Source organism: Rhipicephalus microplus, chromosome 1 (genome assembly GCF_043290135.1).
Source record: "Rhipicephalus microplus isolate Deutch F79 chromosome 1, USDA_Rmic, whole genome shotgun sequence".
NCBI classification, from domain to species: Eukaryota; Metazoa; Arthropoda; class Arachnida; order Ixodida; family Ixodidae; genus Rhipicephalus; species Rhipicephalus microplus.
Window position 1 is genome coordinate 54,948,417 of NC_134700.1, and position 26,796 is coordinate 54,975,212.

A 26,796-nucleotide genomic window follows, 5' to 3' on the forward strand; every position below is an offset into this window, starting at 1 on the left:
TTCAAATTCCTTTTCATGAGTTTTGGTCTCCGCAACGCGGGGCAAACCTTTCAACAATTCATCGACGATGTCGTCCGCCGCCTGGACTTCTGTTTCGACTACCTAGACGACATCTTCATTTACTCCTGCAACGAAATGGAACATCGCCAACATCTTCGTTAACTGTTCCAGCATCTCGACGAACACGGCTTACTCATAAACGTTCAAAAGAGCACGCTCGGCGCCCCCCGTCGTCACGTTTCTTGGCCATGAAATCTCTTCAGAAGGAACTAGACCCTTGCCTAGCCGCATCCTGGCCCTTCAAAATTACTTGCTGCCTGCCACAGCGAAAGACCTCCGCCATTTCCTGGGCATGTTCAACTTTTACAGGCGCTTCGTGCCTAAAGCGACCACATATCAAGCCCCTCTCCATGATCCGTTGGCCAGCCAACGCGGCAATCATCCTGTCACTTGGACCCCAGCCTTAACGCAAGCGTTCGAAGACTGTGCAAAACTGCCCTCTGCAACGCTACGCTCCTCCCCTATCCCAAGCCAGAGGCGCTCCCGGGTCTTTTCACAGATGCCTCTAGCACCACCGTCGGAGCCGCTCACATGCAGCGTGTGGGCAACAACTGGCGCCCCTTGGCGTTCTTCTCGAGGAAACTCTCTTCCCCGAAGCCACCCTCGCCTTCTGGCAGCATCTACGATGCAACGTCACCACCTGCGGAGACGACCCGGCCAGCCTACTAAAGAGAGCTCCTTGCCGTCTACGAAGCAGTCCAACACTTTCGCCACATCCTCGAGGCACAGCACTGCACCATATACACCGACCATAAACCTATCACTTACGCCTTCTCCTAACGCCGGGAAAAACTTCCACCAGTCCAGCAGAACCAGCTGTCCTTCATCACTCAATTCACCACAGATATCCACCACATCAGCGGAAAGGAAAACGCGGTCGCCGACGCACTGTCTCGCGTCTCGGCTCTCGGGCTACCAACCGTTACAACTGACGCCCTCGCCGAAGCTCAGAAAACGGACACCGAACTCCAGCAGCTTCTCGAGAAGGGCTCTTCCCTTCAACTGCAAAAAGTTACCATCGCTGGGTCAACGGACGCTCTCTACTGTGAAATATCAACAGGACAAGCGAGACCATACGTCCCTTCTTTGCATCGCCAAAGCCTCTTCAACCAGTTACACAACCTCAGTCATCGCGGCATCCGAGTTTCTACACGCCTCGTGACTGACTGGTATGCGTGGCCCTCAATGCAATGGGACTGCCGCACCTGGGCACGCACATGCATTCATTGCCAGCGCGCCAAAATCACCCGGCACGTCCCGTCGCCACTCGTAGAATACCCCCTCCCGACGGAACAGTTCCAGCACGTCCACATCGACATCATTGGCCCCCTCCCACCAGCCGGCCCTTACCGCTATTGCCTCACCGCCATCGATCGTTACACTCGTTGGCTCGAGGTGTGGCTGCTCGAAAAGATCACCACAGAAGACGTCGCATCAGCCTTCTTCTCCGGCTGTGTTTCACGCTTCGGCACTCCTCATAGAGTCACAACCGATCAAGGAAGGCAATTCGAATGTCAACTCTTTAGGCTCCTCGGGCTCTCCACCAGGTTCGAGCGTTCACGGACAACTAGCTACCACCCTTGCGCCAACGGGATGATTGAACGGTTTCACCGGCAGTTCAAGGCAGCCATCATGTGCCACCCTCACTCAACCTGACTCGAAGCTTTCCCCGCCGTCACTCTCGGTCTGCATGCAAATTTCAAGCCAGACATTCAAGTCACGCCCGCGGAATTCGTCTACGGGGAGCCGCTTCGCCTACCTGGAGAACTCCTCTCTGCTCCGACCTCTGATGTAACCAGCTCGAACCCTGCAGACTTCGTCGCTCGACTCCGTCGCACAATGGGCGCGCTGCGCCCCTCACCAGCGCCTCGCCACACCAAGCCAACCCCGTTCGTGTTTAAGAACCTAGCAACATGCTCGCATGCCTTCCTCCGCGATGACACCGTTCGCACACCTTTCCAGCTGCCTTACTCCGGAACTTACAAAGTCATCTGTCGCGACGACAAAACATTCACCCTGCAAATCAGTGGAAAGGATGTACGCATTTCCATCGTCCGCCTAAAGCCATCATACATCCTTTCCCAGGAGCCTACTAACCCACGCACGCCTCCCGTAATTCGCCGACAAAAGCCCGCAACGCCTAGGCTCGCACCCAACACACCCACCTTGGACGCCAGGTGCGGGTCCCCAAACCTCTTCAACCCTGATGGCTCCTATCTGCGTAGGGGGTGGTGTGGCGAAACGGTTCGACGCCGCTTCTACGCCTGCGCGTAGCGGCAATGCCTCTAAACAGGGCACCGGCGACAAGAACACTCTCACCCGAAAGAAGCAAGAAAACTGTGTGTGCGCCCCGATTGAGGGGCAGTTGTAGTAGAACCTTCAGTACGGAAACATCAAAGTTATGTTATCCCACAAGTGTTATCGTGAAAGTGACATGCTGCGACTTCAGTAATGATAAATCGATCGCAGAGAGCAACTTGAAACACCTGTAGACCAAAGGTGTTTGTGCAGCCAGGTGTGTCATACAGCTTTATGTTGACCAATCTCAGTTGCTGGTCACAAATTTCAGCAAAAAACACCGCCACCTATTCCGCGGCACTTCAATTGCGTTTGGAGAGGAAATAATAGCTAAAATTCGGAACTGCTTCACATCTGAAATAGCGGAGACGGCAGATACGCCACTCGATACTGTCGGTATAAGCCCTGAACTGTCTCCTGATAACCAGACAGCATTGCAGAAGCTCTTGCTTCAATTCCGGTCATGATTGGCCAGTTTTTCGAGGCTACATCAAATTTCCATCACCTGGCACAGGATCATCACTTACAACAACGCACGCCCGATACAACAGCAGCCTTATCGCATGTCAACAAAAGAACGCAAAACGATTCGTACGCATGTTTCAGAGATGCTCAACGATGGCATTATTCACAGTACTACAGGTCGAAATATTGTTACGGGGCTGGTGACTACTGTACAAGATGCATTTATTGAGAGAAACCACAGGCAAGAGTCACAATGGCTGATTGGCACACACGTGCGCCTATCAGCTGCTTCTGCCCTTCGTCTTCCTTTACTTCATCTCCGTAACAAGACCCCCGGGCGTTGAAGCGCCGTCTCAGCGAAAGTCCGGAGAAGTGCGAGAGAAGTAGGGTTTCAGGTGCGAAACATGGACAATGTCAACAAGTGACGAACTTGGTGACGTATGGCGCTATATCGGTGGTGCAATTGCACTATCTCGTAGTTGACGTCGCTGAAGTGACTTGAAAAAGGAAAAGAAGGGAGAAATAAGCACAGTTCCATTACTGCCTCTCTCAAACGAGGGCACCTCTACAGTTCTGCGCAGGGCATGGGGGAATTGGAATTAAAGGAATAGAAGAAAAGAGGCAAGAGAACGGTAGTGGGGAAAAACGCGCATTCGAAGTGCGAGTTGCGCGCGCGCAAGGAGGCTCGTATGCCACACAAGTCGACTGAGATTAACACAAAGAAGGCCCGGGGTACAGTGATGTGCACGTTTTAACACAGGCCAGGGAAGAACTCACAAAGTGCAGTCGGTTCGTCCATGGAGAGGCCAAACAGATAAACCATGGACTCGAAGGTGAGCAGGGGCACAACACAAAAATTGCATTCGTGGGAACCAACTGGGAGGGCCCTGAGCGTCATTCGAAGTCCCGAAGCAAGCCCAGTCAAGATGTCATTCCTTGTTTTGATGTCAGGTTGCTGCGAAATCGAGGTAGCGGGCTCAGTCATCGTGCTTTTGGGGATGGCGACAGCAACCGGCGGTTGTGAAAAAACGCGCGGTGTCTGCGTCACCGTCGAGCGCTTTGGACGACAGTAGGGGCCGGCTGAGTTGTGCCTCCGAGGTCATGTCGCCGGTACTGGCGAGCGCATCTTGGAAGGAGTGTCTTTGATGATTGAGGGATTGATGATTGCTGCCAGGGATCCTAGTGTGCTGCAGGTTTCGGCGGTGAGTCACGGTGCCATCGGTTGAGGCCATGATGACCGCGGCCTTGCAAAGAAGCTGCCAGACTGGACAGCACGGCTCGGTTGCAGGATGTTTCGCACGACAGTTTATGCAGCGAGGGTGTGCTGCACACGATCCAGGAGCATGCTTGATGCCGCAGCGCAGGCACCGCTCATCTCGAGAGCAGGTGGCGGTTGCGTGCCCGAAGCGGCCGTAACGGGAGCACTGCCAGGGCTGGGGCTGGCAGGGTCGAACAGAGCGCCTTTGCTTGTAAAGCAGTATATCCAGCGAGACAGTAGTTCCAGCGAAGGTGAGGGTCAGGTAGTTACCTGTGCGTACACCGGAGACTAGGAGCACTGGTGAAGCAATGTTGTTGGCGAGGCCCTCAAAGGGGATCGTTGGGTCCACTCCAAAAACCATGCCAACACAGGTGTTCAGGTCAAGTTGTTTGGCTCGAACCTTGGTCTCGCAGATCGTCCTAAACTGGAGTAGGACGGTCAGATCGGCATTAGAGTGGGTGTCGACAGCAATGAGGTTGCACCACAAATTGACCCCCACTCCCTGGATGGCCGGAAACCCTGAAAGGAAGGCGGCGAGCGCACCCTCGACGCAGCCAGGAAGTTCGACTTCTTCCCGACGGGCCGAAAGACGATGGTGGCCGCACAATCACTCGGAGGAAGGTCGCCAACAACGTGGGGACCATCGGAACGCGGAAACGTGCTTGGGGGCATGCCGCGCTCACTGGGGGCAAACGCCGTTTGCTCGGCGGCTGCAGTAGTTGAAGGACGAGATGAGGAGGGGTTGCTGCCAGGGGGGTATCTCTCGCAGATAGCCACGGCCATGGCAGGAGACGAGGAAGCTCTGGTCTACACCTTCGCTTTGCTCGAAGCCGGGGAGAGGGCGACATTGTTATGGCTGCTGAGTTTTGGTGGCTGAGTTTTCTTGGAGCGTGCCAGCTTGGATTGTGCCTGCTGCTACTGTGTTGGCCCTGAAGATGATGCCGAGGCTGCCACAACAGCATCCTGCTGTGGTGTTTTCTTCCGGTGGCCACACTGAGGCACCATATGTGCGCTAAGAGCACGGAGCAAAGATCAGGGTAAGGACAGGAGCACAAAACACGCGTCCTTCTCAGTTGAAATCTTATCCGTCCTCTTCACGTCGCTAACATGATGTAAGACGAGGGTCCTGCATATTAGGAAAGAGTATTTCGGAGACACCTACACAACGACAAGGTGACCAGAGGAGCACGCGGTCACCTCGGGGCAAACGTTATATTATGATGCCGGTGGTCGTAGCTGGCTTTTTGCATATTCTGTGACCTGGCGAGACGAGACTGGGCAACTTGACGAGCCATGTCAGCCCGACCAACGGCTTCGCGAGCGTACACGAAAGCAGATGGCACGAGAGGCAAGCTGCACGGTTTCAAATGGCAATATAGGGTCGCGTCCATACAAAAGATACAAAGGTGAAAACCCCGCAGTGTCATGTCGAGCTAAATTATACGCAAAAGTCACATAGGTCAACGTGGTGTCCCAGTCTCGATAGTCTTAAGAGATGTACATCGAAAGCATCTCTGTGAGCGTGCGGTTGAGACGTTCAGTTACGCCGTTAATTTGTGAGTGGTAGACGGTAGATAGGTTATACGTTGTAGCATACGATCGCAGGAGGTCGTCGACAACTCTGGACAAGAACGAGCGCCCGCAATCTGTAAGCAGCTGTTGTGGTGCACCGTGGTGTAAGATGACATCATGACTAAGAAAATCCGCGACGTCAGTGGCGCAACTGGTTGGCATGACATTTGTTATCGAGTAACGGGTCGCATAATCTGTGGCGGCAGCAATCCATTTATTTCCCAGTGTCGGCGTCAGAAAAGGGCTAAGAAGTTAGAGCCCCACACGATGAAATGGTTCAGAGGGGACTTCCATTGGGTGAAGATATCCAGCTGGCCACAAAAATGGTCTTTTCTGGCGCTAGCCAAGGTCGCAAGTTGCGACATATCCACGCACGATGCGGTACACTCCAGGCCAGAAGAACCGACTTCGCACGCGATCGTATGTGTGGAAAACGTAACTTCGTTACGTTTCCCGCACTCGAAGAAACACAACGGAAACAATAACAGAGTTGCAAACACCACCACGATACATTTGCAAAGGCAAATAGTCATGGTGCTATCAAATTTCGCATAACATTGACACATGTTTCAATGAGTAGGCATGTTTTCGGGGTGAATAATCTGCTCGCAGTTGCGCTAGCATAGTCGACTGATTCATATGTAGGGTTTATCGTCCCAAAACCACCATATGTTTATGAAAGACGCCGTAGTGCAGTGCTCCCCAAATTTTGACCACCTGGGGGTTTTATCGTGCATTCAAATCTACGCACACTGGCCTACACCATTTTACCCTGCATCAATAACGAGTCCGCCGCAGCCGGGATTCATTCCCGCGATTTGCGGGTCAGCAGCCAAGTACATTAGCTACTAGACTACCGCGGCGGGACACTCGTGTAGTCGAGTGTTGATACACCTTCCGGTTCGTTCAATATATTTATTTCCACAAGAGAGGGATACACACTAAAGAACTTATTCTTGCATTCAATGAACTTGTCCGAATGATTGCTACTGCGCAACTTGCTAGACCGCTGTTGACTGTTGTTGACTTTATGGCACCGTGAAATTACCTTCTACGAACAGTGAAAACCATTGGTATGCCGAACCTATTCGCAATTTTCTTTAGTTCATCGGACACGTTATGAATTTATGACAACATAACAGGTTGTTGTTCTGCTTTTTTTTCGATTCGTTTTTCCTATCAATAACTCTAAATTCATTTAACAGCTTTTCAGCCATAGATGCTATCAGGTCATCCGGGCAATCACTATTTCTTCATCTGTCCACTTCCATCATCATGTTTCTAGCTACGGCGTGCGCAACGATCTTCGGCACGATTTTTGGCAACGTACGCAACGTTCCACTTTACCAATTTTGAATGTCCGGAATGATAGTTCAATATGAATTTATCACCTCTCACTCCATATTTCCAGCCGTATGCCGTTCGCCCTCTAAAATAACATCGAGAAATTGTATTGACCCTTCAGGTGACAATTCTTAATTTATTTATTTTATCCTCAGGGCCAAATGACATTACAAAGGGGGTGGGGTTATTCACATTAAAAGATTTAAATGAACAGAAAGCAATGAATACGGTTAGATTATACAAATAAATCTCTTAAAATACAATGTCTGCTAATACACACTATAACAATACATGTTAGGTAATAAAACACCGAACCTAATCATACAATGTTAGCTATTGCAACAAAAAGAACTTATTACAGAAAGTTTGCTAACGAAACACAAAACAACTTGTCATCACTAATAGCAACAATGTCACCAGGAAATGTGTTCCACTCCTTTGATGTGCAAGGCAAAAATGAATTGAAGAAGATGTTTGTGTTACATGAATTGATATACTTACTTTGTGATGGTGGTCAATGCGGGAGGATATGTGCTGTGGGCGAAGTATTAGTTGGCCATGCAAGAAGGAATGATGGTATATCTTGTGAAATAGAGTTAAACGGGAGACTTTTCTGCGGGATGTTATGAAATGGAGTGCTACAGAAGTTTTCATCGTTGAAATGCTCCCAGTTCTGTTATAATCGGACCATATATATTATAGGCGGGGTCCCACACGGCTGTAGCATATTCTAGTCTAGAGTGTGTTAGTGTTTTATAAAGCTGCACTTTTAAACTATGTGCAGCGTTAAAATGTTACGTCGTAAATAGCCAAGCTTGCGGCTACCATTGTTATAATGTATTCAATATGAAGTGACCAGTTGAGGTTAGTTATGTGAGCTCTAAGATACTTATAACAGTTAACAAAATCCCAAGGAATGTTATTAAGATAGTAAACAGGTGAAGTAGTGCAAATTCTTGATAAACGCATGACTTTACACTTTTTAATGTTTAGGTCTATTAGCCACTTTTCAAATATATGTTTTACTATATTCCTTAAGCAAAGGCCATTGCGATGGCGCAGGAATGAATTGACGTTTATGGTCCCATTCGGTTCCAAAACAAATGTAGGAAACGTGTCAGTGGCTTCTTGAATTTGCTGTATCTGTACCTTCACTCCCTCTAAGTGTACATTAAAGGATTTGTTTATCTACAAAGGAACGGGATATGTAGAGGTTCGTGCCTGGCGCCGGGCCTGCTGAATCTGTTCATGGCAAAGGGAGACTGGAAACAAAGGGAAACGATTTCAGGCTGGGAGGCCCTGCTGCCCAACTCGCCTTAGCCAGAAACGTCTGTCCAGCGGGTGCTGGCTTTGTCACTGGTGGCGATACTGGTCTCTCCGCACTCGCGCTTCTGTTCTTTTGGGGGATCAGTCCCAGGGTGGTGGTGATGGTTTTGCATGCGGTTCCTAGCATGTTTGAGGATGCCATGGTCCTGTCCCGAGACTTCTCTCTGCCCTTGGATTGGCTGCGCTTCGTTCTGGATCTGGGCCGGTGTCCTATGGGTGGTGATGTAGGTGGTGGTGCTAACGCATTTGCCTCAAGTGCCTTCTTGACGTAATGCTTGTTTGGAGGTTTCTGATCCCTCGCAGGACATTTGGGGTGCGTAGCTTGGTGGTCCCTCTTGCAGTGAAAGCATTAAGCTGTACAGATGTGCTTCGGCGCTGGTGTCTGACTCCACATGCTTGGTATCGGCGTTTTGTCAGGGTTGGACATACGTCTGCCCGATGTCCAAATGCAAGGCAGGTTGTACAAACTTGTTTGCGAGGTCGGTGAATGTAGCATCCGTATTCCGCGCTGTAGTAGTAGACATAACGTGGACCTTGAAGGCCTGCAAAAATTATCAACCCCGTGTTTGCGGATCCCATCATTTGTGCGTGCAAGAATTCGGTGCTGGGTACGTAGATATTGTCGAGAAGTTCGGTAGGTGAAGTATTCTTCTCGGGGCCGATGACGACTCCCTTGCAAGAATTGTCTTGAGTGGCTACATAAGCTTTTTTTTCATGTCTCTGCGATCCTAGATTTAGTGCAGGGGTGGCCTGCAAATTTGAAGCAAAAGTTTCGCCTAGTGTGCTTGTGATGGCTATGTTGCATTCCGCTTTTATGTAAAGAGGAGCTTGTTGAGAGTTTCTGCTGGCAGCCCAGCAGCCATGCAGATGGCGCGTGCCATCACCTGATTTGCCCATTCACTGAGGCGAAGGCCTCCTCGTGGTCGGAAGACCACCTTGATTGAAGCCATCCACAGATTGGGGTGGCGGCTGCGGGGTCACTTGATTTTTGGCAGGCGAAGGCTCGGGTGCAGAATTCGCTGTGGTCTTTGGCTTGCGTCGGCAGGTAGCAGTGAACCAAGAATCATCGTCCGGATCTACTGGATACTCGTTGGAGTCGGCAGCATCAATTGCTGCTGATTCGATTGTGGAAATCGGAGAAGCCATGCCTAAGCAGTGTACATCAGGCACACACCGAATGTCACAGCACGTGCTCGGCGTTCGCACGAATGCGGTCAAGTGCCGAAAGTTGCAGCGGCTTCGGTGCGGTGTCACAGAGATGCTGATGTATCGGCCATGCTTGGTCACCAGAAAGTTGTTGAGAAGAGCACTTTCACATTTCGAAACCCTTTAAGCAGTCTTGGCTGTGACAGTCCTCACAGGAAAGTCCAAAGTAGGTCTACTCAACGAAAGCGTCATGGGCAAAGACCCATGCAAGCATCCATGGACTAGGAGGAGCGATGGAAAAACACATTCGCTCAGTTCTACGGTCGAGCGAAGAGCCCTGAATACTCGAGAACCACCATGCGAGATACCATCCACAAGCATTATTGCTTCTAGTTGCGACGAGCGCAGCTATCCTAACTGCGGTCCTAAGCTAAGGGCTCCACCACCGACGTCTACTTATGTAGAGCCTCCTTATGCCTCACGCAACCATAACGGCTACAACTGCCATCCGACTCCTTTTGTATCTCACTGAGAACAGTGTGCCACATACCCTCCACACCCTGCGACATTCTGTTTGTCTCGTTAACGGCCCGTCTGCTACCATCGTGGCGTTCGTGGATATATCGCCCGATTTTACCCAATGCGATGCCATATACGTCCCACATTTCCTCAGCGATTCGTGACGATTGTACGTCGAAACCAATGGCCTGACTACACCTGCTGTCCCCCCAACCAACCTGACAAGCGGCATGCCTACCAGCCGAACAACCACAGTGATTCGTCCGGGTCTGTGCGCAGCTCTACAGCACCCACCACACAATCACCTCAGTCGTTATCTCCACGGCGCCTGTCACGGCTTTCATCTCCGCCACCGGTAAACTAGCCAACGCGGCCGACGGAGGCGAGGTCGCTAGACGTGCCGATTTTCACCAATGTATGCCTCCACCAGTTTCTATGCTACAAAAATAAGGACCATGTACTTGTTGACGACGTTCTCACGATGGCATTGATAGATACTCGCTCAAGTGTTTCGGTGATGAGTCAAGGTTTTAAGCAACAACATGGCCACAAGGTTATTTTTTATTGGGACTACTTTTCAGGCAGTGAGCGGCGCATCATTGCATCCAGTCGGTGTCTGCACTGCGTTTGTTAGTGATGCTGGTAAAACGTTCAAGGCTGAATTCGCAGTACGGGATCGATCAACGCACAATGTTGTCGTTGGCATTTTGTGAGAGTGTCGTGCGACCGTCAACTGTGAGCAAGCGAAGTTCTGTTGTCGACTCTCGCCCAGAAACCCAACTGTGAGAAAGGTAACCTCAATGTAGCTAAAGATACCCTTTCGCCAGCGTGATCCACAGCCCAGCGTACAAGTTACCGCTTCGGAAACAGACTCGAGTTTGACTTCACGTGACATTGTGATTGAGTCGTTGGCCGTAGCTTTTGTCGAGAAAAACACTTTGTACCACACTGTGTTGCTCTCACGCAGACAAGAAAGCTCAATTATGGGTGATGAACAGGTCACCAGAGTCGATTGTACTACCGGATGGTATGCGCCTTGCCCTGTTAGAAAAGCAGAACAGTATCTGCATTGGAGCCTTAAGCGATCCTGCAAAGGCGGATCTCGATAAACCTTCTGGTGTAGAAGCTGAAGTCTCGAAAAGGTTAGCTAGTCCATTCCTCGCAGGAGCGCAGAGCACTGGTTGCACTACTGGGGAGGCATGTTAAAGCTTTTGATTTTGCACAGAAGGTGCATAGAACTAATACACTGAACACGCGCGCTCATCACAGAATCGATAACTGGCTCTGCTCATCCTCTCCGACAAAAGCCCTATCTCGTTTCTGGTTCGTTGCGCATGGTTATTGTTGGGCATTGGGACTAGCACGCGAGCAGCTCGATCTCCAGTTTTTGGCTCTGAGCTGAACTTCTCGCAATCACTCCATAGTATGAACACATGCGTTGCATTGACTCAATATCATTCCCTGACAAACACGTTTGTTGAGGCTATTCACATCGATCTGTCAAGTAACTCCTCCCTTCCACGTCAAGCCGCTCAAAATACCTAAAGCGTGCTGTCAAAACTGCCACCCTCAAGAACGCCCTCTACCGGTCATACCACCTTAACGTGCAGTTGAGCTACAGTGAGCAGGTGAGTAGGCTGCGTAACGCGGGTTACCCTGAGAATTTACTGATTGGCCTGGTACGCAAGCTACTCTTAGAGGTTCATGGGGTGAACAGGAACAACGAATAGCCTGAAAGGCGTTCCAGGAAGCATTTGACACAATACATACATGGTAACTTGCAAAGTATCAAGAAAATCGCACATAAATCGGATGCGCAAGTATTTTTTAGCACCCGCAGTCAGCTAAGTAGACTTTGTAGATGCGTCCACTGGAAAGGATTAAGAAACGTTTCTGTACAACGAAACACAAGAGACCGCTTGTAGGATAAGGTGCCGCTCTCCTGCAAGAATACGTACATTAGACAAACGGGGCGCTGTCTCAATCAGCGACTCGGCGAACATCCTAAATATCATAGTTTAAAACAAGGCAGCACCATGGCGCTCTGCTGCAGCACAGGCGGATGCACGCCGGAGTTCAGAGACTGCAGAGTCATAGAGAGTGATAGATTGATATGTGGGGTTTAACGTCCCAAAACCAGTATATGATTATGAAAGATGCCGTAGTGACGGATTCAGGAAATTTCGACCACCTGAGGTTCTCTAACGTGCACCCAAATCTAAGCACACGGGCCTACAGCATTTCCACCTCCATCGAAAATGCAGCCACCGCAGCCGGGATTCGATCCGGCGACCTGCGGGTCAGCGGCCAAGTACCTTAGCCACTGGACTACCGCGGCGGGGCAAAGTCATAGGAAAACACCCAAGCAAGCGCGGTGGTCTGATAGATCAGAATTTCGCGATTAAACTAAGTGGCAAGACATGTCTAGGTGCAGTCTTAAAATTGTCATCTTTTAGACTAGCAGGTTGCACACATTGTATCGTGACGAATGGCTTGAAAGTTCACGTGGATTTATATGCCGCAAATTGCTCTTTTATCTTGCATTCAAGCAATAAAACAGGCAGTGGCTAGTCAGCACTCGTCCCGTTTGTTACGTCTTCGTTCGTCTCTTCTGGTTCGCATTTTTTTTTACAAGAAGGTATTCTTGGGCTAGTTGGTTCATACTGAAGATAAATTAAAGACGCAACCCACATAGACGGAAAAAAAAAGGCCGACAGAATAGGGCGTGAACTTGCAACTAACATTATTTATTAATTGACTTATCATTGTAAATGTGTGATATGCTGAGAGTAATAGGTGTATATTAATTCAAGCAGACGCCATGTGGTCACTTATGAAAACACGTTATTGCCTTCGAACGAAGTTCCCTGCCTTTGAACTCTTTCTAGCGCTAGAAATAATTTTCTCCTAACTTTTTCATCCATAATTCTACGTTATTAGGCTAGCTGAAATCTTAAGTACTAGTACGCATAGCTGACCTACGACTGAGCACCACTGTCTACTATTATGCATGTTTACCAGACTTTTAAGTGCTACTCCAAAACGCCAACAAAATGGAATACCGCCTTAAAGGCACCGCCAGTTTATTTTTTAGCAATTAGAAAAATTGCGCATTTACTTTTCTTGCACTCAAACCATCCCCGACGTATACACTCAACCTAGCAATCACAAAGAAATAGCCGATTGGTTCCCCACACCACAGCATGCAACTCATAAGTTGACAAGAAATGCCAAAGTAGCAGTGCTAGCTCTCTAAATCAGCAAACCTTTGGCATTGCGAACACTTTGAAGCCAGCAATGTTACAATTGAGCGAGTCAGAAAGAAGTTGGGGCAGATTAAACAGATTAAATCTTTCTAAGCTGTAGAAGGGATGCATCCCTTCTGATCAATGAAAAGATTAGAAGAAAGGTAGCTCAGTGGCTGACAAAAGTACATAAAAAGATAGAAAGGCAGCTGCAAAACTTTGGAACCATCTAAACTCCCTAAGAAATGAAACGAGCCTAGAGCAGAGGTTTATAACTACAGCTCAAGGTGCTAGGCTAGAAGGGGATGAAGCTATTGAATATATAAGAACAAGGGTGACAGAAAAATTTCAACAAAGAAATGCTTTATGCACCACAATAGACAAGGATGAATCAAGTGGCGCAATGGCTCCATTGTTGTTGTTGGCGCAGTGGCTCCAATGGCTCCACAACGAGAGTGGGAAAGGCCTGAGAAGAGGGTTCCTAGTAGTACATAAACAGGCCCAGACGGCCTTCCAATTATGCTGATGAAGACATTAGGTCTGAAGTCTAAGCAGGCTTTGAGAGAGGCAGCGAGCAAAACAATGAGGTAGTAAGCAAAGAGGCAGTAAGCAAAATAATAATCGATGGTGAAGTCCCCGACGGATGGAAACTTAGCAGAATGAGCATGATATATAAAAGAAAGGGGGACAAAGCTGACATAAACAACTACCATCCTATAAAAGTGACATCAGTGGTCTACAGGCTGGCGATACAGATTTTAAAGGAAAGACTGCAGTCATGAATAGAGAATGGGGGGGTGTTGGGAGAACTGTAGAATCGGTTTCGGAAACACAGGAGGTTTGAAGACAATCTGTTCTCACTGACACACTGCATCGAAATAGCAGAAAAGGAACACAAGCCCCTGTGGCTAGCATTTTTGGATATCCAGGGAGCATACGATAGCGTGGTTCAAAAGGACTTGTGGGGAATACTGGGCACACTAGGTGTGGAATATAGAGTCACTAATCTTTTAAAGGATATCTATGAAGGTAACAAGGTAGTTATAAAGTGGAAAAAACAGGTATCCAAGCCTGCAGAGGTAAAACGGGGGCTTAGGCAAGGGTGTCCTCTGTGACCCTTGTTATTCACTTTGTACCTACAACGATTAGAGGCCAAATCAGAGGAAAGCGGACTGGGCTTCAACCTCTCTTTCATCGAACAAGGAAAAATCATTGAACAGGCACTACCAGCATTCATGTACACAGATGATATAGTGCTATTGGCCGACAACAAGGAAGATTTGCAGAGACTGATAGACATCTGTGGTAATGAGGGAGATAGGTAAGATTTCAGATTCAGTAAGGAAAAATCAGCAGTCATGATTTTTAATGATAATGAAGGTATTGAGCTTACAATACAGGAGGTCACGCTAGAGATAACAGATAAATACAAATATATGGGCGTAGGGATAAGCAATGGGGCCGAGTACTTAAGGGAACACGAAATATACGTGACGACTAAAGGTAACAGGAATGCAGCGGTGATGAAAAACAGTGCACTGTGGAATTACAATAGATATGATGTTGTGAGAGGAATATGGAAAGGGGTCATAATTCCTGGTCTGACGTTCGGCAATGCGGTCTTGTGCGTGAGATCAGAAGTTCAAGCAAGATTAGAAATTAAGCAACATGGAATAGGTAGGCTTGCCTTAGGAGCTCCCGGGAATACACCAAATCAGGGAGTACAAGGCGATATATGGGATGGACATCATTTGAGCGCAGGGAAACTAGCAGCAAGATAAAATTTGAGAAGCGATTGAGAGAAATGGGGGAGGAGCGTTGGGCTAGGAAGGTATTCAGCTACTAGTATATGAAGAATGTCGATGGAAAATGGAGGAAGCGAACCAGAAAATTGACTGGTAAATACTTAGAAAACAGCAGGGGGCCAAACCAAAAAAAAATTATCGGTTAAGAAGAAGGTGAAGAAAGCTGAGACCGATATGTGGAGAAACGGCATGATTAAGAAGCCCGCACTAGAAATATATCGAACTTTTAAGCAGGAAATCGCCAAGGAAAGGATCTAGGATAATACTCGGGGTAGTTCTCTACTGTTTGAGGCCAGGACGGGAGTATTGCGAACCAGGACATATCGGGCCAAATACGAAGGGGTAGACACAATATGCAGTGCGTCTGGAGAGGAAGAGGAAACTGCCAAACACATGATAATGTTTTGTAAAGGACTTCACCCTATAGTTCAGGATGATGGCGCAGAGTTTGTCAAAGCACTGGGGTTTAGGGACAGGGAGTGCAAAATAGACTTTAAGAAGGTAGAATTAACTAGAAGAAGGTTATCTGGTTGGTGGCTAAAGTCAATGCACCAGTGAAAATTAAATCTTTCCCTTCAAAGTACCAGTCCTCAACTTCACTATTTAAAGAACAAAAATCTAGTTTTTGGTTCACTAAGTACTACGGCTTGGTGGTGTTAGCCATCGCCCGATCTAACGGTTACAGCCATATCAATCCATTCATCCATCCTTGGAAATATCACTATATCTTGTTAGTGGTCTTTGTACACTTGACAATTAAAGAGGATAAATGGTGCTGTTATATTGAAAAATTAACAGCATATCCACGGAGTGAATGATGAAGAGCGGGGCGCAATGTTGCGGAGTTGCCGCTCTGGAATCGGAATGAGTCCAGAATCATTCCACATTTTCCCTAACCCGGAATGGAATGGAAATCGAATAGCGACAAAGCTTACAGATATGGAATGGAAATATAATTAGGCACATTTTGCACGGAATGGAATTGGAATAAAATTACGGCTTTTTCCAAAATTACAGCACAATTTTGTAGACGTGCTTTTTTTCACACTTCACACATTATAAGTCACTCCCTCGAATTCAACAATGAAGCGGTAATTTAAAAAGGCTTGGCTGATTACAAGTATGATACATTTATAAGCAACGCACCTATTATAATTTTGTCCTTATATAGACTGTGTCGCTCCAAAGTTTTTCTCTATTCTTCGTGTGATAACGGCTTTATGCAATGGTATCCGTCTTGCGGAACTGCACGGTGACTGCATACCCACCTTACACCTTGTGATCTTTTCTTCCTCGGTGGCGCCTCAACCGCCAGCTGTATTTCCACCCTTCACTTTGTTTTGCTTCTGCTGCCATCGGCCACACTGGCGCATACTCTGAAAAGTGCTTATCTAAGTTGTGGTGCGTACACATGCCGGTACGATGGTTGTGTTTACTGGAAACTTTCGTATACCAGCTTGCCTAAAATCTTGCCACATATTACCCATGCCCCCTTTTATTTTGCAATACTGTCCCCCCTGCCTAAATACATGGGTGACTTTACCTGAAACTCTCTCGCAAAGATCTGTCGGCCAGTGCCGCACACAATCGTACACGATGAACTGTGTGGACTGTGTGTGCGATGAACAGTTCTACAAGATGAACTATAGAGAGAGAGAGAGATAGAATAGACATTTCAAAGCATTGGTTCGGGTAGCCAGCCAAAGCAGGTGCTTTCACATAACCAAGGCCGCGTGTCCCCGAATCTCTATGTGACAATTCACCAAGTGGTCATATTGGCATTAACGCATTTAGGCTTAAACATTATTAAAATATTATTCGTTTAAAAATGCACTTAATAAAAGAGGCCTGCTTATTCATCTAACTAAATACCAATCCCTTGCTTCTCACAAAAAAACACTAACCTCCTCTAAATGAAGTAAATTGCTGACTAGTGACATTTGCTCGTTTGTAAGTAGTTCGTACACAGTACTGACTCTAATGATTATTACATTACTGAATTTGTAACTAACAGGCGTTTGTACATGCATGTACATTGCCACATCAACATAAACCAATTACATAAGCATATATATTGCAATAAACGAAGCACAATGGTCCACGTAGCATAATTAGTGGACACTTCATGTAATTACCATGGCAAATACGCATGACAGCAACATACATAGAGGCTAGATGAACTGCACACGAAGACATACATGCAAACACGTGCATAGAATATCAAGATTTATCTGGTATCTGCTTTATCAGCCGTTTGAAGGCTATTTATGCTATTGTTTTACAATAGCACACTGTTTACTGGTTAGCAATTGAATAATTTAGAAAATAATAGACGTTTCGTACACATCCCTTTTTGCCCTTCTGTATATGTTTGTCATAACTTAGCACGAAATTTTTATTCCCAAGTATTCGACAGAACGAGATTCGTCTCAGTTTTTCTAAAAAGTGTCAAGATTACTGCAAGATTTACGGTGCATAGTTCACGTTTACAAGAGATCTGACAAGGTATGTGGCTTAGTCGTTACCTAGTTAGGAAGACCAAGAAATCATTCCTGATTATTAACGGCAAAAGTTCCAAGCTTTACTAGCTGCTGGCTGTAGTGAAGGGATGCCGCGAAGGTAGTAAAATACGCTCGAAACAAGTAAATGCATGCGTTGCGAACTGTTTACTAACTTTTTTCTAAACATTGTGCTGACCATGCAAATACTATAGATAGCGGAAGAACTGACATTATGTGAGATAGTAGTGCAACTGTACTGCACGAGATAAGTCACCAAGCTACTATTCCTCGACTGTGGTTTTTTTGCCTATGCATCCGGTGACATCAGCTTTATGTAGTTACAATCATTGTTAGCTCGATAAAGCTATCAAGATATGCATTTACAATGTGAGGGATCGTAGGAATGGAATTAACCTGCCTGGCCATTTAGCCCGTTCCCAGAGTGGAAACGGGCTCATTTTTTTCATTCCGGGGAATTGAAATGAATAGAATTACGGCAAGTTCCACTTTTCCAGAATGAAATTCGAATGGATTGAAGGTGCCTATTCTGAAACACTTGTGGGGTGAAGCAACCCCTCGTTCGTCCGATACGTGCTCTAGTGCTATAGTAGCGGACGGACGAATGGAGGGCCGCGCAGACAGACAGACAAACAGGTTTGTGTGGGCAAAATGTGATCTTAAAGTAATAAAAGTAAAACAACAAACAATGCCCTGCCTGCTGCACCGATGTATGGCAGGTACCAAATTAACAAAATGAGTAGGACAATCGTGAAGTGTTATTCTAAAGAAAACAGACAGAAACAAAAAATATTGAAGTAGAGAGCACCACCACCATTGCCAGCAGTTTTCATGGCAACGAGCATGACTACACCTCAGCGACATACTTAACAAAGCTATTCAACCTACTACACAAATATTCAGACTCGGTATTGACTTATAAGTTCTTCACTTACAAGTACAATTTTTTTGCTCATTTCTTTCTTTATATTTGCCTCATTCTTTCATTTTTCATACTGAGGCTGACAGACGGACACACGAACAGACAGACAGACAGACAGATAGACAGACAGGCAGGCAGGCAGGCAAGCAGGCAGGCAGGCAGGCAGGCAGACAGACAGACGCTTCGCCGCACTGATCCTTATTCACTTCATAGATATGCTGTAATTTTTTTATGCAAATATAGATTTTCAAGCAGTTAAAAAAGGCAAGACGAGCCACGAGTCATGTGAAGTTGAGAACTGATAGCCGGCCAGGTGTCATTCGACATTTCTAAGGAAGTGCATCAGAACTTCCTACTTGGAAATAGCACAGCAGCTCGCAATGACAAAATTCGGTTCAAATGCCGATTCTGGACCATTTCCAATCGTATATTTACTACTTAAAAGAGCGATAAAGGAATTGTTTAAAAAAAGGTCTGAGGTGCAGCCTCACTGGCGACCACCTGCCGGTAATACACTTCCTCACCGGAGCAGGACGGGCCCCCGTGGTGCAGTACCTAGCCAAAACCCCCCATGAATACCACAATTAACCCTTGGCCCTCAGCCCCCAGCGGCTGCAAAGCAACTGTCCAAGGCGGCGGTCAGACCTGCAACGCAGCGGAGAGTGCTGAGAATCTCTGGGTCCGAACAGGCCACCATTGGAATCTGAACTTGGCTATGTTCAACACTATAACGCTATCTAGTGAGGCTAGTCTAGCTGTGCTATTTGAGGAAGAAGGTTTTCAATTTCAATGGGATGTAATAGGGCTCAGCAAAGTTGGGAGGACACATTAAGCTTATGCAGCGCCTAATAATGACTCGTCCTATGCTACCGTGGATTAGTTGACAGGAGAGAACTAGGGGTGAGGTTTCTTACACAGAAGAAGATCGCTGGCAACACCGAATAACACTATAGCGTTAGTGATTGGGTGGCAAGCATCGTCATTAAATTTAAGAAGATGAAGATGCTATAGGCCTACGCACCCATATTGAGCCATGATGATGAGTTAGTTGAACGCTCTACGAATACGGACGTAGAGTGAGCAATTATTAAAGTAAAAACACAGTACACTGTACAGATGAGCGACATTATGCCAAAGTAGGCAAGAAACAGGCCGGGGACCACGCAGTGGGGGAATATCGACTTGGCTCCTGAAATGCCAAAAGGAGTTTTACTCGAGTTGACGCGTAAGCTGACGGAAAACAAGAAGGGAGACAGGAAAGAGCACGATGAGCCCATTCAAGAAGAAAGAGGCCGACCAGCTTACTGTCCGGATGTAAAAGTAGTTGGCAAGATACCCTTCAGTGACCACAGAGTGGCAAGAGCCCGTATTCCTGCTCTCTTTCCTGTCTCCCTTTCGTTTTCCTTCAGCTTGCGCAGCAAGTTTAGTTTTCAAATATAAACCAACTAGACGGCAAAAACGTATGAGGAGTTTTTAGTAGAGTTCGCAGAAAGTAATAATTTACGGACCTTGAATGTCTTCTTCAGAAAATGGGCAAACCTTAAAGGAGCACTGACATCACATTTCAAGATCGAGATGTGCTCATCGTTCGATCGCTTGGTATGCATAGGTCTTCTTGGCCAAATTTGAGCGGCATCGGTCGCGTGGAAGTCATTTTGATTTGATGTCAAACAGCGTAAAAAGCTAAAGAGAACAAAGCGGAAAATCTACTGCCCTGCGACATCGACACTAGTGCTACGTGATCGGTAAGATACATTCCACAAATACCATCCTGAGTGACGATGCCCTAGTAGCGATGACGTGTATGATCCGAGTGTTCGTGTGGTGGCGCCGACTGGCGCCGAAGCGCAGAAACGCACTCGCTCGTCACGTCTAATCTTCGTCGCACCGGTTTGAATAATTTCGGGAATTTGTCAAGATAAATACCACCTTTAAAAAAACGGCAAAAGAAAAGAGCATGAATAAACGTGTGCTTGTCGGGGAGCATGTCGAGGAATCGTTGTGATTGCAGTGGTCTAGTTTGAAGCACAGAAAAGTGCAGTGAGGATGTCTTTTTATATCACGTATACCTATGAAAAGCGAAACAGCGTATAGTCAGATATAATTGCTAACAAGTAACACGCCGGTATCGTTGAGCTTTAGTTCATCTGTAGACTTTGCGTCCTCGTGAAAGTGATTATACCGTGTTAACCGCGAGAGGTTGCATAGGTGGGGCCATCTGGAAGTGCAAAAAGGAACCTGACAAGCAGGAAACGTATTCTATTTCTCCACTGATGCTCATTCCCGATAGCTATACTGCATTGAGCCTTCTGCGTATACCTGAACGCTTTGGATGCCAACACACACTAATATAGCTAACTGAGATACACGAGTGAACATGGCTGAAGCGTGCATCCTCGGGCACCTCTGGAGTGCTGCTTGTAACGGCGTCCATTTCGGAATCACTGTTCTGCAAAAGGCCGATCGAAGCAAAAATAATTCACGACATCGCGAATCGCGGGCATTCCAAGCTCCAGACTAGCTCGAGTTGACACTTTGTAGGGCCACGACAGCAATGCAGGTGACAAGGCATTACTGAATGTGTCTGCCTAGCAGGCGAAATGCTTGCGGAGCAGCTCAGCCTGACGTCACACATTTCTGTGGAAAAGTGGTCAGCTGTGGCGTGATCTGCAGGTGACCGCGAGGTTGCGCCACTGCTGGTGCTCCCAGCGCTAAAAATAACGGGACTGTTGGCCGTTTAGGATAGTGCTAGATACCGATGATATAAATCAATAAAAGTGATAGTTATTCATTGCTAAGTTGCGTTTTATGTCGCGAATCGCTGCTACAGGCTCTATAGCTACTCGCTGATGCAAAAATCTTGGCATGAGTGAATTTTATGCCAGTGCTCCTTTAAGTGGATGTGGTAGTCCTAATCGCGGAACTAAACTAAACAAGAAATAGACTTCATCCTGTCTGCATACCTAGGCACTGTACAGAATGTAGAAGTAGTTGGCAACATTCGATGCAGTGATCATAGAATGATGAGAACTGGTATTCACCCAAATTTTAAAAAGCTAAGACAAAAAACGTTAGGCCTGCGCAGAAGACTCAGCACAGTCACAGCGAAAGCTTTTGATTTATATGTGGAGTTTAATCTCCCAAAACCACCACATGATTATGAGAGGTGCCGTAGTGGAGGGCTCCGGAAATTTCGACCACCTGGGGTTCTTTATTGTGCACCCAAATCTGAGCACACGGGCCTACAACATTTCCGCCTCCATCGAAAATACAGCCACCACAGCCGGGATTCGATCCCCCTACCTGCGGGTCAGCAGCCGAGTACCTTAGCCACTAGACCACCGCGGTGGGGCGTCACAGCGAAACCTAGCGATGACACAAGGAATGATAACCTTACTAGTTTCATCAAAGAGTGTGCAATTTAAGTCGTATGTACGGTCACTAGACAGGGCACTGGCAAACTATCTCAGGAGACAAAAAATCTTAATAAGAGACGACGAACCATGAATGCCTCAAATGCAACCGACAAACTAGAGCTAGTGGAGCTTTATAATTTCATGAATAGGCATAATTTAGCTGACGTCAGAAGGTATAAACATGGAGAGAATGCAGCAGGCTGTGAAAACTGCCGAAAGCCTAAAAGCTGTGAAGGGAAACATGTGCATAGGCAAAAATTGAATTTAATCTATAAGAAACAATGAGGGCATTGTCATAACCAAAATGAATAGGATAGTCAAGGTGGCAGAGTTCTACAAAGAGCTGTACAGAAGCCGACATCACAAAACGTGCCCCATGCCTACTGGCCGCATTCTTCAAGCTATGAGAAAAGTTATGCATGTAGGGGACCACTAGCGGTCTCTTTTCATTGCGCACGCGTTCTGTTCTCATACGCGATTCATTTACGCCTTTGAACCACTTGATCAGTTTTTCACAGACGCTCAAGACATTCGAGTCAGGGTATGCTGCCGCCACTGCCGAGATTCAATCCCACGACCTGCGGGTCAGCAGCCTATAGTACCTTACCATTAGACCACCATGGCAAGGTGAACGTTAGTCTCACTAGTATCATGAAAAAGTGTGTAATGGAAGTCGCAGGTAGAGTCACTAGACAGAACACTGGCACTATATTAGGAGAAGACAATCTCATTAATAGACGACTAACAATGAAAGCCTCAACCTCGATAAAATTGAGCTAGTGAAGCTTTCGAAGTTAATAGGGGTAAGGTAGCCGACATCAGAAAGTTTAACATGGAGAGAATTGAGCAGGCTGTGAAAAGCGGCAGAAGCCTAAAAGCTGCAAAGGCAAACTATAGTGCTTAGAAAATAACCGATGTATGCATTAAGGGACAAGGAAGGCAATGTCATAACCAATAAGAATAGGATTGTTGAGGTGGCGGAGAAGTTCTACAGAGAGTTGTACAGAAACGGGAACAATAAGGGGGATGTCATAAGAAACAATAATAGCCGAGAGAAATTCGACATCCTATCTGCAATGACAGAGAAAGTAAGGAAGGCCCTTGAAGGAATATAAAAAGGCAAAACCGCTGATGAGGATAATGTAAGAACAGACCTGCTGAATGGTGGCAGACAAATTGTGTTAAAGAAACTGGCCACCTTACATACGAAGTGTCTCTTGACAGTAAGGATGCCGGATTTGTAGAGGAACGCCTATATCATCTGAAACCATGAGAAGAAGACGTCAAGGATTTCAAAAATTACCGGCTGGTCAGCTTACCGTGCGTTCTGTACAAACTATTTACAAAAATAATAGCTCATAGAATTAAGACGAGATCAGAGTTCAATCAACCAAATGACCAAGCAGGATTTCGTACAGGCACTCTACAATAGACCATATACAGACTATCAATCAGGTGATAGAAAAATGCGCAAAATGCAACCAACCCATATACATAACCTTCGTAGATTACGAGAAGGCATTTGACTCAGTCGAGACATCAACAGTGATGTAGGCACTACGGAATCAGGGCATCAACGAACCCTATAGACACAGATACTACAAAAATCTACAGCGGATCCACAACAACCATAGTTTTCCATAATGAAAGCGACACAATCTCAATAAAGAAGGGTGCAAGGCAGACAAAGACGACCTCTACAATGCTATTCACCACGTGTTTATACGAGGTTTTCAGGGCCCGAAATTGGGAACAGTTAGGGATACGAGTCAATGGAGAATATCTTAGTTACCCGCAGTTCGCTGATGGCACTCCCTTCATGAATAACTCAGGGGACAAATTACAGCTTATGATTATTGAACTGCCCAAGGAGCACAGAAAAGCAGGTCTGAAAATTATTATGCACAAAGCTAAAGTAATGTGCAACAGTCTTGGCAGAAAACGGCGCTTGCCGATAAGTGAGAGACGCTGAAGGTTGTAAAGAAATATGACCGCAGAGTCGACAAATGAGAGTTAAATAACTAGAAAAATGAGGATCGGGTGGATCACATTCCGCAATCATTCTCAAATCATGAATGGTTGTCAACCACTAACCTTCAAGGAAATGCTCTATAAGAACAGCTGCATCTTGCCGGTATTTACCTACGGAGCAGGAACGACGTTCAAAGAATGTTCAGCTTAAATTGAGGATGAAGCGAGACATGGAAATGGAAATGACAGGTGTAACCTTTAGAGGCAAGAACAGAGCAGAGTGGGTCAGGGAACAAACCAGGGTTAAGGATATCATAGTTGAAATCAAGAAGAAAAAATGAACATGGGCCAGGCACGTAGCACGTAGGCAGGATAACCGTTGTTCATTAAGGGTAACAGACTGGATTCCCAGAGAAGACAAACGCACAAAGGGGAGACAGGAAGTTAGTTAGGCTGATGATATTCAAAAAGTTGGCACATCCCACGTGCAGTGGGAATCGATTGTATGAGAAGTACGAATGAGAAATTTTTATATGTCACTTTACAATCGGCACAACATTACGAGGCAGACGTAAATTGTGCCGGCAGACGTAAATTGTGCCGTGCATGACTTCCATGTCATGATCATCTCGTTTGGACGTGTCACTTACTTTCGTCGTCGATTCACGTAACGTGATACCAAATTTAGTACATCTCGAGCTAACGAAACGGCCGCTAGCGCGCTATGAGCGTAGCACGTAGTATGTTTTACATGACACGCATGGCATGATTATCGTGTTTGGCCATCGTCCACTCACTTCACCTAGTACCAAATTTCGTATATGAGAAGCTAGCGAAACGGCTGCGAGCGCATCATGAGCGTGGTATGTTGTCACGTTCTTACAAGACACGCATACCATGATTATCATCTTTGGACCCTGCAGTCTTATACCTTTATTGCCCATTGACGTCTCGTAACACCAAACTTCGTATATGTGAAGCTAGCGGAACAACCGCGAGCGCGCTATGAGCGTAGCATGTAGTCATGCTACATGACACGCATGTCATGAATATCGTCTTTGCACGTATCATTTGCCTGCACCGTTCGTTCGCGTTACGTAATACCAAATTTGGTATATCTGAAGCTAGCGAAAGGGTTGCGAGTGCATCATGAGCGTGTATTGTAGTCATGTTCTTACATGGCACCTATCTCATAATTATCATGTTCGCACTAGTATCATACCATCGTTATCCATTCAAATACCGTAATATCAAAATTTGTTCATTGATCGATATGTGGATGATAGCTCGAAAGGAACGCACGCGGACCCAGATGACGGTGCTTGATCGCCGATCTCGTGCCTTTTTCTTGTGTTGATGATAGCTGACCCGATGGTATCAACGTCTTTCTTATTCACTACAATTACCCCCGGCGAAAAAGTTGAAGCCACCCTGGCGATCTAACACGTGGGGACAAGCGGGTCAAAGTAGGGCTTCAGACGGTTTACGTGAACGATATCACGTCCACGCCGACGACGGTCGCTCGGTGGCGTGAGGGGTTCAATGGCGTAGTTCACGGGTGAAGTACGCTCGACCACGCGGTAGGGACCATGGTAATTGGAGAGTAGTTTGGGTGATACACCAGGGGCGCAGGGCGGTACATGAAGCCATACAAGTGCTCCAGGAACGAACGTTGGTGCAGAACGATGGTCGTCGTCACGGATCTCCTTCTGGCGCTGTTGGTCGGATGTAGTAAGCCGCTTGGCTAGTTTGCGGCACTCTTCTGCGTAACGAGCGGCTTCCGAGACAGGCTTGTATTCGGAGGGATCTGGCGAGTATGGCAGTAAAGTGTCGATGGTGTGTGATGGTTCGCGACCGTACAGGAGAAAAAATGGGGAAAACCCGGTAGTGACTTGCGTAGCGGTGTTACACGCGTATGTAACAAATGGGAGAACGAGGTCCCAGTTTGTTTGATCAGAAGCGACATGCATAGCGAGCATGTCCCCCAGAGTACGATTAAACCGCTCAGTCAAGCCGTTTGTCTGTGGGTGGTAGGCTGTACTCTTCCGGTGAACCATATGGCACTGTTGAAGAAGTGCTTGTATTACATCGGAGAGGAAAACACGCCCTCGGTCACTGAGGAGTTCTCGAGGAGGACCATGACGAAGCACAAAACGATTGAGTATGAAAGTTGCGACGTCTTGTGCTGCAGCTGTGGGGAGGGCAGCAGTTTCAGCGTACCGTGTTAGATGATCCACTGCCACGATAGCCCATCGGTTGCCTGCCGTTGTTAATGGTAGTGGTCCGTAGAGGTCAATTCCTACTCGGTCGAATGGGCGGTCTGGGCATGGAAGTGGCTGCAATGAACCTGTTGCAGGATGTGGCGGGCTTTTCCGCCGCTGACATTCGTGGCAGCCACGAATGAACTGGCGGACGAAGGTAAACATTCCGCGCCAGTAATACCTTTTTCGTAGGCGCTCGTAGGTCTTGAAAACACCGGCGTGAGCACATTTCGGGTCGGAATGAAACGACGTACAGATGGTAGAGCGCAGCGTTCGGGGAATGACTAGTAGCCATTTCCTACCATCTGCTGAATAGTTGCGCCGGTACAAAAGGCCATCCCGAATACTGAAGTGTGGAGCCTGGCGGCGCAGGGTTCGAGTGGTTGGAAGTGTCGGTGCCTCGGATAACGCGTCAAGAAGGGAAGCGATCCATGGGTCATTGCGTTGTGCAGAAGAGATGGTGTCCTCCTCAAGCGCTGACAACGTGTTGTCCGAGGAAACAGATGCGATGTCCGGGGATAGGGGAGATCGTGACAGTGCATCAGCATCGGCATGCTTGTGGCCGGAACGATATACCACGCGAATGTCATATTCTTGAAGGTGAAGAGCCCAATGGGCAAGACGACCCAATGGGTCCTTAAGCGAAGATAACCAGCATAATGCGTGGTG

At 47.1% G+C, this 26,796-nt stretch overlaps 1 protein-coding gene across 4 annotated transcripts in view; it reads right to left on the minus strand.

Moving 5' to 3' along the window:
* Positions 1-26,796, minus strand: part of LOC119178800 (glycerol kinase 5) — a 409,569-nt gene that overhangs the window by 348,127 nt on the left and 34,646 nt on the right. The window lies entirely within an intron of this gene.